This window comes from Neoarius graeffei, chromosome 23 (assembly GCF_027579695.1).
Source record: "Neoarius graeffei isolate fNeoGra1 chromosome 23, fNeoGra1.pri, whole genome shotgun sequence".
Lineage (NCBI taxonomy): Eukaryota > Metazoa > Chordata > Actinopteri > Siluriformes > Ariidae > Neoarius > Neoarius graeffei.
Genome location: NC_083591.1, coordinates 45557018 through 45570147, shown reverse-complemented (window position 1 = coordinate 45570147; position 13130 = coordinate 45557018).

Sequence of the window (13130 nt, the reverse complement as noted above, 5' to 3'; positions counted from 1 at the left end):
ATGAATGACGTTAAAAGTGGTAAATGTGTCCCATAGGGGTGCTATTGTGGTGATTATTTAAATAATATTGGCTGGCTTTGAGTGGTATATCAGATATATTCCATTCAGCTAGCATGATATTGAACAAGTCGAAGATGAGTTCAATATCATGCTAGCTAAATGGAATATATCTGATATACCACGAAAAAACAGCCATTATTATTATTATAACGGCAGCACGGTGGTGTAGTGGTTAGCGCTGTCGCCTCACAGCAAGAAGGTCCGGGTTTGAGCCCCGTGGCCAACGAGGGCCTTTCTGTGCGGAGTTTGCATGTTCTCCCCGTGTCCGCGTGGGTTTCCTCCGGGTGCTCCGGTTTCCCCCACAGTCCAAAGACATGCAGGTTAGGTTAACTGGTGACTCTAAATTGACCGTAGGTGTGAATGTGAGTGTGAATGGTTGTCTGTGTCTTTGTGTCAGCCCTGTGATGACCTGGCGACTTGTCCAGGGTGTACCCCGCCTTTCGCCCGTAGTCAGCTGGGATAGGCTCCAGCTTGCCCGCGACCCTGTAGAACAGGATAAAGCGGCTAGAGATAATGAGATGAGATGACACATTCAATGGAACCATTATAGATTTTACAAAAAGTTAAGAACAGGGCGGTAACTTACCAACATTGAATGCTGATTCTGATCGAATGTAATTCAATGCATTGTCAACCCTCCATGTGAAAGTTCTAACAATAAAAATGGTACAAGTCCAAAAAGCCTGAACAACAACCCAACTTATATACAAGCTACCATATATCAAGGTTGGTAGTTCAAGTTCAAAGTTACTTTTGGTTGTAGTTAATTGTTCGATTGCAGTCATTCAAAACAAAAGGTTTTTTTTTTTTTCCGTTTCCGGTTGAGAGTACGTCGTGCACATTCTGGCTGCCGCTTCTCACCAGACCTTTTTTAAATTTTATTTTCTTTTTTTTTTTCAATTTTCATTTTATTTATTTATTTTTTCTTTCTGTGTGTTTGTGTAGTTTGATGTTTGTTTGAGTGTTTTGTCCGCCGGTTGTGGTGTGGCTCCGGACCCAGTTTTGGGCGTTGGTTCCCTCCAGGCCTTGGTTCGCTGTGGATGATGCCTGTGCTCCCAGCTATGGACTGCAGCGAGCTCGCTGCTCATTTAACATTCGTGGTTGTCCAGCGCTCTGTGCTTTAATGCTTGGCGTGATGTTCCGAGCGATGTTGCTCGGTGGTGTCACGGCGGCTGTGCAGGCGGTTTGGGACACACCAGCGCTCTGCGTGGCGGAGCTTCTGTGCTCGCTTTGTGGATCCACGGCGTGGTGTTCGGGCGATGTGGCTGACGGCGTCACGGCGGCTGTGCTGGAGATGTGGGACTTGTTTTCATGCGCCTTTTGGTGGGACTGTGGTTGCTACACCACTGGAATTACATCCTGACCCCTACTTGGTGGACTTTTTATTTTTTATTATTTATTCATTTATTTATAAAATTTTTTTTTTCTTTGTCTATAATTGTAAAGCGTCCTTGGGTTTCTTGAAAGGCGCTATATAAGTTGAACTTATTATTATTTATTATTATTATTATTATTATTATTATTATTTGCTGAGTGAAGTCCACGAGTGAAGTCCTCTTGTAAAAGTCTCCGTCACTTTTCCTCACCTCCAAGTAGAACTTTGACAATATTTCCGCTATTGGTCTCTTTTCCAGTTTTTCAGTGTCCGTTGGTATGTTTTTCTCTTGTAAATATGCGTGAAGAATCCAGTGAAGTTTTGGTAGCCTTTCGGGTCTTCAGCGCATCTTTCTCTTTAAATCTTCTGCTTTTAATGAAGCAAACCTCATGGCCATGTTTGTGTACAAACTGTCACAGTCACTCGCTAGCACGGAAGTTTTACATCACTGACGTGCCTCTATTCCAGTTTTTCTCTTTTAAATATGCATGAAGAATATATAATGAAGTTTTGGTAGCATTTCAGGTGTTCAGCACGTCTTTAGTTTCAGTTTTCAGTTTATTTATTTCATGCTTAAACCGAGCACTGAATTAACCCCGTCTTCTCTCTCTCCCGGCCAACAAAAAAATGACTGTGCGCGCATGCGCAACGGAAAAGTTTCGTCACTGGATCTTCGCATGAGCTCTGATGTGTGATGTTGTGTTGTCTTGACAACGTGCAATATTATGACAATACAGCGCCCTCCACAATTATTGGCACCCCTGGTTAAGATGTGTTAAAAGCCTTAAAATAAATTCAAATTTTATTGCAGAAGCATAATCTCACACTGAAAATTATAGAAAAATGTAACCCTTAACTCAAGTGAATTAAAAAAAAATCCCTGACTAAGAAATAATTATTTTTCATAAAATCACCTGTTCCACAATTATTGGCACCCATAACAATTCCTAGAAAATAAATGTAATTGAAGCATTTCTGTCATTTCTACTGTAGTTTATAAAGTTGATCAGAGTATCCAGGAACCTTTAATTAGTAATTCATCACATCCTGGTTCCCTGGGGTATAAATATGATGTGACACAGAGGCCTATTTCTCTTATCCACTCTTCAACACGGGAAAGACAAGAGAAGACACCATTCAAGTAAGGCAGATGTGTGTCGACCTTCATAAGTCAGGCAATGGCTACAAGAAAATAGCAACTCGCCTACACCTGCCCATATCTACAGTCAGAGGAATCATCAAGAAGTTTAAAACAACTGGAACAGTGGCAAACAAGCCTGGACGAGGATGCAAGCTTATCTTGCCATCACGCACAGTGAGGAGGACGGTAAGAGAAGTAAAAAGTTCTCCAAAGCTCACTGTTAGAGAACTGCATCAAAGAGTAGCATCTTGGGGTCACAAAGTCTCCATAACAACCATCAGGCGCTTTCTACATGCCAACAAGCTGTTTGGGAGGCATGCACAGAAAAAGCCTTTTCTCACTTACAAGCATAAATGTAAATGTCTGGAGTTCGCTAAGCGGTACTGAGACTTCAACTGGGACCGTGTGCTTTGGTCAGACGAGACCAAGATAGAGCTTTTTGGCAACAAACACTCTAATACATCACAAAAGATGAGTATGTGGAAAAGCACCTCATGCCCACTGTGAAGTATGGGGGAGGATCGGTGATGCTGTGGGCCTGTTTCTCTTCCAAAGGCCCCGGGAACCTTGTTAGAGTGCATGGTATCATGAACTCTTTGAAATACCAGGACATTTTAAATCAAAATCTGGTGGCCTCTGCCTGAAAGCTGAAGATGGGTCTTCACTGGGTCTTTCAGCAAGATAATGACCCTAAACATGTGGCCAGATCTACACAAAAATGATTCACCAGACACAAAATCAAGCTCCTCCCATGGCCATCTCAGTCCCCAGACCTCAACCCAATTGAAAACCTGTGGGGTGAGCTGAAGAGGAGAGTGCATAGGAGAGGACCCAGGACTCTGGATGATTTAGAGAGATTGTGCAAAGAGGAATGGTCGAATATCCCTCTCTCTGTATTCTCCCATCTTGTGAAATGTTATAGGAGAATATTAAGTGCTGTCTTGTTGGCAAAAGGGGGTTGTACAAAGTATTAACATCAGGGGTGTCAATAATTGTGGCACACATGATTTCATGTAAAAGATTTGGGATTTTTTTTTCCACTGAATAAATGCACTTGAATTAAAGGTTGGATTTTTCTCTTTTTTTTTTGCATTGTTGTCCTATATTATTTAAAAAAAAAGAATTTATTAGAAGCCTAAGAACATATCTTAACGAGGGGTGCCAATAATTGTGGAGGGCGCTGTATTGCACGCACGTTCTCCATTGGGGAGAGCGACGTAATGCATGGAGGATAAGCAATATGATAACAATATTGCATGCCATCAATAAACCCACTAGAAGGGAATAGAAAACGTGTTTTTATTCCATGGAAATAGTGGCCTGTATGTATAATAATCTTTGATAGTTACTGGATCAGCCAAAGAAAATGGTGCAAAATATCGTGCGCTTTTCAACGCCGTTTCTATGCATTCTGTAAACCGTACATCTGGTACAAAAATCCCGTGGCGCGACATATATGCCTTAAAATCCTCAGTATTTAGTTGATCTAGATGTGGAAATGGATTATGGGTAATATGAGCTATACTGTGGAAAGTGCTCATGCGATATATCAGAAAGCTGTAGCTCAGCTCTGTGATATTTCTTATCGATACAGTCTATTCCGGGCGGCATGGTGGTGTAGTGGTTAGCGCTGTCGCCTCACAGCAAGAAGGTCCGGGTTCGAGCCCCGTGGCTGGCGAGGGCCTTTCTGTGCGGAGTTTGCATGTTCTCGCCGTGTCCGCGTGGGTTTCCTCCGGGTGCTCCGGTTTCCCCCACAGTCCAAAGACATGCAGGTTAGGTTAACTGGTGGCTCTAAATTGACTGTAGGTGTGAGTGTGAATGGTTGTCTGTGTCTATGTGTCAGCCCTGTGATGACCTGGCGACTTGTCCAGGGTGTACCCCGCCTTTCGCCCATAGTCAGCTGGGATAGGCTCCAGCTTGCCCGCGACCCTGTAGAACAGGATAAGCGGCTAGAGATAATGAGATGAGCTGAGACAGTCTGTTCCTTACTTGCACCTCGTAAGAGTGGGAACTGCACGAAAAGGCCATGTAGTGTCATGATGCTGGCCATGCATTCCCTGACCCTGAGGCAAAGAGTTCAGATGCTGCTTGTTCTGCATTCCGTTGCATTCACACTGCCTCAGTTTGTGCTGAGGGTATGAATAGTGATGCCATCTTGCCATGCCAAAGCTCAAAAGTCAGCACCGCTCTGCTTAGTTGAAGCGAATTCTGCTTTCTAGCAGGAAAAGATAAACAGTGCTTCATTTAGAGCTGCCCAATAATTCAAATACTAGTGTTTTTTTCCCCTCACCCCCCACTTCACCTCACTCAGATGTGTTTTGTCTTAATTGGCTCAATAGTAACAGCGAGACAGCATAGAGGGATGATGAAGAGGCACTCGTTTGTTGAGCCAGTGGAGAATAAAATAAAATACCTAAAGATGGCTTCAACAAACGATACAACCACCAAATAATAAGAATAATAAAATTGCTCTCAGTGATTGATGATGGTATGCAGCAGAAAAGCAGTTAATATAAAGCACATTGTCTCACATTGTTGTCAGATAATGTGCAGTGCACTGACGGATACAAGGCTGGCCTTCCGCTGTCTGGGTCCTGCAGTTTTTCATTTATTTACTTTGTGAAGCTTTATATTTGTGAGCATAATGCGTGTCCTTGGTCCCCCGAAAATTACAGCATATTCCTTGAGGGATGTATTTTTGAGAAGTAACTCATTGTAGTTTTTATTTTTTTTTCCCACTAAAGAAACCATGCATTGTAAAACAATAGTGTATCTGTCAGGTTTTTACCACTGCTATGTTATTCCTGTAGTACAGACAGTTGAAGCTGACTTTTCTCCAACAGCTGGGGAAAACATCCTTTCTCTGGGCAGCACGGTGGTGTAAGTGGTTAGCACGGTTGCTTCACAGCAAGAAGGTTCTGGGTTTGAACCCCGTAGCCGGCGAGGGCCTTTCTGTGTAGAGTTTGCATGTTCTCCCTGTGTCTGTATGGGTTTCCTCAACGATTCAAAGACGTGCAGTTAGGTTGACGTGGTGTGGCCTTGGGCTGAGGTGCCCTTTAGCAAGGTACCTGACTGCTGCCCACTGCTCTGGGTGCATGTGTTCACTGCTTCAGATGGGTTAAATGCAGAGGATGAATTTCAGTGTGCATGTGACAAATAAAGGTTTCTTCTTCTAAAATTCCACCCCCTTTTAAAATGTCTTTCAAGTATAAGGCAACCATTAATAACATCATAACTGTTATCATTAGCACCACGCATGGTGGTCGCCACCATTGAATGTGGCGGGGGCGTGTCCCCTTCACATTTCATAATTCTTTGTTTGGACCCCCCACAGTTAACATAAAATGAGTTCACCCAGCGCCGTTTCTATTGCTTCGTGAAAGAATCCATTCCACTTGATCGATAAGAGAATACACAGACCACTGAAAATCCACTCCGGGTTTTCCGGGCGTTCCCTACAACAACTCACCGCACGCAAGTGACGTGAATCTCAGCGCAAGCAGAGAAATTTTGGTGCAAGGTGCGAAAGTGGAGGAGGTGACGTCAGCCCCATTGCAACCTCACAATGTCTAGCTTTTGCTAAAACCTTATTCTTTTGTTATATGCACTCAAAATTAACCCTAGGCCACGTTAAATTAATATTCAACTAAACAGTGAAATAAGCTTAGCCTAATGGGGTATTCTTGGTTGATGATGAATTGTTTGCAGTATTTGCTCCCTCCCCAGACACAATGGACATAAGGAGATTCTTTACAAAGAAGCGGAAAGTCAGTCAAAATTTCCCCACAGGACAGGGTTTTTTTGTCCCAATGGAAATGTTAGTGCAGTTAGCTGGCTAGTCAATGTTAGGAGATGTATCAGCTACACTACCGTTCAAAAGTTTGGGGTCACTTTGAAATTTCCTTATTTTTGAAAGAAAAGCACTGTTCTTTTCAATGCAAAAAGCAAAGGGGAGTCCCATATACGATTCGTACATTGGGGGAGTGCCTGTTAGAGAGCGCACTTGTCCTGGGCCATTGGCATAGTGAGGTAGGGTGGCCAGTTCCTTTCCTCGCCACCTTTAACTTCCCCAGTGTTTCCACCAGGTCCCCATTCACTGCTGGGTGGACAGGGAGCGAGCCCCAGATCCCTGTCGAGCCGAGGCTCGAACCAGGGACCGTTCGCTTAGCAGTCAAGCGCTCTAACCACTTGGCCACCTGCACTCCTCTTTTCAATGAAGATCACTTTAAACTAATCAGAAATCCACTCTATACATTGCTAATGTGGTAAATGACTATTCTAGCTGCAAATGTCTGGTTTTTGGTGTATAGAGGCCCATTTCCAGCAACTCTCACTCCAGTGTTCTAATGGTACAATGTGTTTGCTCATTGCCTCAGAAGGCTAATGATTGATTAGAAAACCCTTGTACAATCATGTTAGCACAGCTGAAAACAGTTTAGCTCTTTAGAGAAGCTATAAAACTGACCTTCCTTTGAGCGGATTGAGTTTCTGGAGCATCACATTTGTGGGGTCGATTAAATGCTCAAAATGGCCAGAAAAATGTCTTGACTATATTTTCTGTTCATTTTACAACTTATGGTGGTAAATAAAAGTGTGACTTTTCATGGAAAACACAAAATTGTCTGGGTGACCCCAAACTTTTGAACGGTAGTTTAGCTTAATGTTAGCTATCGTTTAATTCAAACCCAGTCGGCCTGCCTTATTGACAAAACTGCACTTGTTCATTGTGTGAAGTTCTCGTTTATGTGTCATTGCTTGGCAGTGTGATTTTGTGTTATGAAGACTGCATGATGCCATGTCATTTTTGTTATATCACTAAATCGGAAAAAAGTAAAATACACCCAGTGTTGGTGGTGAACAAAATTGCACCTGTTCATTGTGTGAAGTTATTTTTTATGTCACCGTTTCTTGACGCAGTGTGATTTTGCGTTATGAAGTTTGCGTGATGCCATGTCATGCCTGTTCATTGCGTGAAATTATTCTGAATAATTTATTCTGAATAATTATTCTGAATAATGAAAATGAATATTCTTATTTTTAAACATACAGTTGAGTGTCACTATTGCTTGGCACAGTGGCATGTTGTGTTACATCTAAAACTAAATAAAAAAGGAAACACAAAATAAAAAGTAAAATGCACCCATAAAGTCATTGTTGGTGATAAATTGTGTCACATTCGTCTCATTATCTTAGGCAGAGCAGTGGGTTTAAAAACAGGCTGATGAATATATGGAGTAGTTGAATGAGGACTTATTGTTGAGTCTCTAAAATAGTCATTGAATTAAGTGACTTTTGTAGGTAAAATTAGGTGTTTAACAACCTGTTAAAAATACACCAGAGTGCAGGAAATGGCTTCTAATTAATTAAAAACTTTCTGGGGGACAACCCCCCACCAGTGTCCCCCCCCCCCCCCCCCCATTAAAATGCTTCTGGCACCACAGTAAAACCATTATAATGTTTGGGTCAAGAGTATAACATCCATAGTTTCCATGAAGTGCCATAGTAAAACCTAGCAGTGAAAAGCATGGAAAAATATGTATGGAGTATTTTATTGACACAATTGGCTCATGTCTTGGGTCATTCAGATTCTGTAAAGCTGCTTTGGGACAATGTCTATTGTTAAAAGCGCTATACAAACAAACTTGACTTGACATCCGGGGCAATTTTCTGGAGATAGGAGTCTCCAGTTCACATCCTGACTTGTTTTTAGGAGGCGGCTGGGAATCAAAGAACCCATATGAACACAGACTGATCCTCAGGAGCTCAGGATCGAACCCGGGATCCTGGAGATAACCACACGACCTGCTGCTCCACTGTACTGTCCTTCCCCCAGATTTCAAACGTTATCATTTGTAGATTTTTACATGATTTGAGTCTTTCTGTTCTCCCGTCTAACTTTGACTGAATGCACAGTACCAGCCTGTCAAACGTTTGGACACACCTGCTCATTCATTCATTCATTGTAGAACAAGACTGAAAACATCAAAACGACGAAATAACATAAGGAATACGTATGGAATGATGTAGTAAACAAAAAAGTGTTGAAAACCAAAAGATGTTTCATGTTTTAGGTTCTTCAAATTAGCCAGCGTTTACCTCAATGGCGCTTTGCCCCCTATTGGCATTCTCCAGGGCTCTACATTAACTTTTGAAACCACTTGTCCTGTCGGGCAAGTTGAAAGGAAATTTACTTGTCCGAATATGAAGTTGACTTGTCCGAAGAAATATTTGAGAGAAAAAAACCCCACAAATATACTATTTGTAACCCAACAATCTTTATTGCATTTGTTGCATTTGCATGACACCGCTCGTGGCTTGTACTCTTGCCATGAGACACTAGAATGTCTCGCCTATATGAAGCTGTACCTTTAAACATGCTGCTCGAGACATCAGCATACACTACCGTTCAAAAGTTTGGGGTCACTTTGAAATGTCCTTATTTTTGAAAGAAAAGCACTGTTCTTTTCAATGAAGATCACTTTAAACTAATCAGAAATCCACTCTATACATTGCTAATGTGGTAAATGACTATTCTAGCTGCAAATGTCTGGTTTTTGGTGCAATATCTCCATAGGTGTATAGAGGCCCATTTCCAGCAACTCTCACTCCAGTGTTCTAATGGTACAATGTGTTTGCTCATTGCCTCAGAAGGCTAATGGAGGATTAGAAAACCCTTGTACAATCATGTTAGCACAGCTGAAAACAGTTTAGCTCTTTAGAGAAGCTATAAAACTGACCTTCCTTTGAGCAGATTGAGTTTCTGGAGCATCTCATTTGTGGGGTCGATTAAATGCTCAAAATGGCCAGAAAAATGTCTTGACTATATTTTCTGTTCATTTTACAACTTATGGTGGTAAATAAAAGTGTGACTTTTCATGGAAAACACAAAATTGTCTGGGTGACCCCAAACTTTTGAACGGTAGTTTAGCTTAATGTTAGCTATCGTTTAATTCAAACCCAGTCGGCCTGCCTTATTGACAAAACTGCACTTGTTCATTGTGTGAAGTTCTCGTTTATGTGTCATTGCTTGGCAGTGTGATTTTGTGTTATGAAGACTGCATGATGCCATGTCATTTTTGTTATATCACTAAATCGGAAAAAAGTAAAATGCACCCAGTGTTGGTGGTGAACAAAATTGCACCTGTTCATTGTGTGAAGTTATTTTTTATGTCACCGTTTCTTGACGCAGTGTGATTTTGCGTTATGAAGTTTGCGTGATGCCATGTCATGCCTGTTCATTGCGTGAAATTATTCTGAATAATTTATTCTGAATAATTATTCTGAATAATGAAAATGAATATTCTTATTTTTAAACATACAGTTGAGTGTCACTATTGCTTGGCACAGTGGCATGTTGTGTTACATCTAAAACTAAATAAAAAAGGAAACACAAAATAAAAAGTAAAATGCACCCATAAAGTCATTGTTGGTGATAAATTGTGTCACATTCGTCTCATTATCTTAGGCAGAGCAGTGGGTTTAAAAACAGGCTGATGAATATATGGAGTAGTTGAATGAGGACTTATTGTTGAGTCTCTAAAATAGTCATTGAATTAAGTGACTTTTGTAGGTAAAATTAGGTGTTTAACAACCTGTTAAAAATACACCAGAGTGCAGGAAATGGCTTCTAATTAATTAAAAACTTTCTGGGGGACGACCCCCCACCAGTGTCCCCCCCCCCCCATTAAAAATGCTTCTGGCACCACAGTAAAACCATTATAATGTTTGGGTCAAGAGTATAACATCCATAGTTTCCATGAAGTGCCATAGTAAAACCTAGCAGTGAAAAGCATGGAAAAATATGTATGGAGTATTTTATTGACACAATTGGCTCATGTCTTGGGTCATTCAGATTCTGTAAAGCTGCTTTGGGACAATGTCTATTGTTAAAAGCGCTATACAAACAAACTTGACTTGACATCCGGGGCAATTTTCTGGAGATAGGAGTCTCCAGTTCACATCCTGACTTGTTTTTAGGAGGCGGCTGGGAATCAAAGAACCCATATGAACACAGACTGATCCTCAGGAGCTCAGGATCGAACCCGGGATCCTGGAGATAACCACACGACCTGCTGCTCCACTGTACTGTCCTTCCCCCAGATTTCAAACGTTATCATTTGTAGATTTTTACATGATTTGAGTCTTTCTGTTCTCCCGTCTAACTTTGACTGAATGCACAGTACCAGCCTGTCAAACGTTTGGACACACCTGCTCATTCATTCATTCATTGTAGAACAAGACTGAAAACATCAAAACGACGAAATAACATAAGGAATACGTATGGAATGATGTAGTAAACAAAAAAGTGTTGAAAACCAAAAGATGTTTCATGTTTTAGGTTCTTCAAATTAGCCAGCGTTTACCTCAATGGCGCTTTGCCCCCTATTGGCATTCTCCAGGGCTCTACATTAACTTTTGAAACCACTTGTCCTGTCGGGCAAGTTGAAAGGAAATTTACTTGTCCGAATATGAAGTTGACTTGTCCGAAGAAATATTTGAGAGAAAAAAACCCCACAAATATACTATTTGTAACCCAACAATCTTTATTGCATTTGTTGCATTTGCATTACACCGCTCGTGGCTTGTACTCTTGCCATGAGACACTAGAATGTCTCGCCTATATGAAGCTGTACCTTTAAACATGCTGCTCGAGACATCAGCATACACTACCGTTCAAAAGTTTGGGGTCACTTTGAAATGTCCTTATTTTTGAAAGAAAAGCACTGTTCTTTTCAATGAAGATCACTTTAAACTAATCAGAAATCCACTCTATACATTGCTAATGTGGTAAATGACTATTCTAGCTGCAAATGTCTGGTTTTTGGTGCAATATCTCCATAGGTGTATAGAGGCCCATTTCCAGCAACTCTCACTCCAGTGTTCTAATGGTACAATGTGTTTGCTCATTGCCTCAGAAGGCTAATGGATGATTAGAAAACCCTTGTACAATCATGTTAGCACAGCTGAAAACAGTTGAGCTCTTTAGAGAAGCTATAAAACTGACCTTCCTTTGAGCAGATTGAGTTTCTGGAGCATCACATTTGTGGGGTCGATTAAATGCTCAAAATGGCCAGAAAAATGTCTTGACTATATTTTCTATTCATTTTACAACTTATGGTGGTAAATAAAAGTGTGACTTTTCATGGAAAACACAAAATTGTCTGGGTGACCCCAAACTTTTGAACGGTAGTGTAAGTAGGATGCGATATGCACAGAGAACATTGCATTCCATCTCCGGTGTCTTGGACCCATTCAAATTCATCCTTCCAAGAATTGAGAAATTTCCGCTCTCTCTTGGTTTCATAGTTCTGCTGTGATTGTTTCCTCTTCTTTTCAGCACCAGATGGCTCGGATTCACTAGACTTCTTTGTGAAGCCGAACTTCAGGAGGGACATTTTCTAAATGTCTAAATTTTTAGAATGAACACCATCAACAACAATTCAAAGATTTGGAAATTACCACATACTCAACATAAATATACAGTTGAATAATGATCCCGCCAACAGAAATGTCAACAAATCCACATGTATGACACGATTAAAACCAATCATAAACGACCATTTACTTTTCAGCTCAAATACACGAAGCGGTATTGGCCGGTTTCGCAAGTGGAATATTCAGTCCCCCCAGGATTTCGCGGGCCTTTTTTGTGATTGTTGCGGGCTAAAATGTCTGATGTTGCGGGGGGGGGGTATCCAGAAAATTGTGATGAAAGTTGCGGTGTTTTTTAGGTTTTTGTTGCAATTACATTGCGGGAGGAAGTGAAAGATGCGAGAAATTGTTGCAATTTTCTCTTTTTGTGATTAAAATTGAGTGATATGTTAAATATTAAGTTATTACTGAAAAACTATTGATTAAAAAAACAGACACTGAGAAATGGTCCTATAAACAACTTTACCAATATAAAAGATTACCAGGACTACAAAAACGCAGAAAAATAGGCTTTACTTATCCAAATGCTCCTGTTGGTTCAAAAGTTAAAGTGCAGAGAACCTCACAGCACAACATGAAGTTACCTTAAAATATAATATAAATGCCTCAGCTTTCATGTAAGAAAAAAAAAACTATTAATACTAGTACTGTGTGCAGGCAGTCTCTCCTGAAGACTAAATTAAACAATAATTATAAACTAATAAAATAAATGGCTCAGGCTTCATAGAAGAAAAAAAAACAATTTGAACAGAATCTCACAGTATGATGCTGAAGCTGCCTAAACAATGGAAAATAAAATACCATTTTGGCAAAAATGTTGGCATCCATTAATTTCTCGTGTTAAGTAAAAAAAAAAAAATAATGTACAGTGCACACAGTCCTTCACTGTAAACATGACACACTTTCAGTAACATAATTTAAGCCTACATAAACACTGACTCGCACATGCAGTGTTGCCAGATACTGCTGACGTTTTCCAGCCCAAAATATGTTCAAAACACGCCCAATTGGGTGGGAAACCTCCCAATCTGGCAACACTGCGCACATGCTGCTTCTCTTGAACGTATACACGGAAGTAAGGCGGAAGGTAGTTTGTCGACGTCACCTCAAGACGACGCCAAC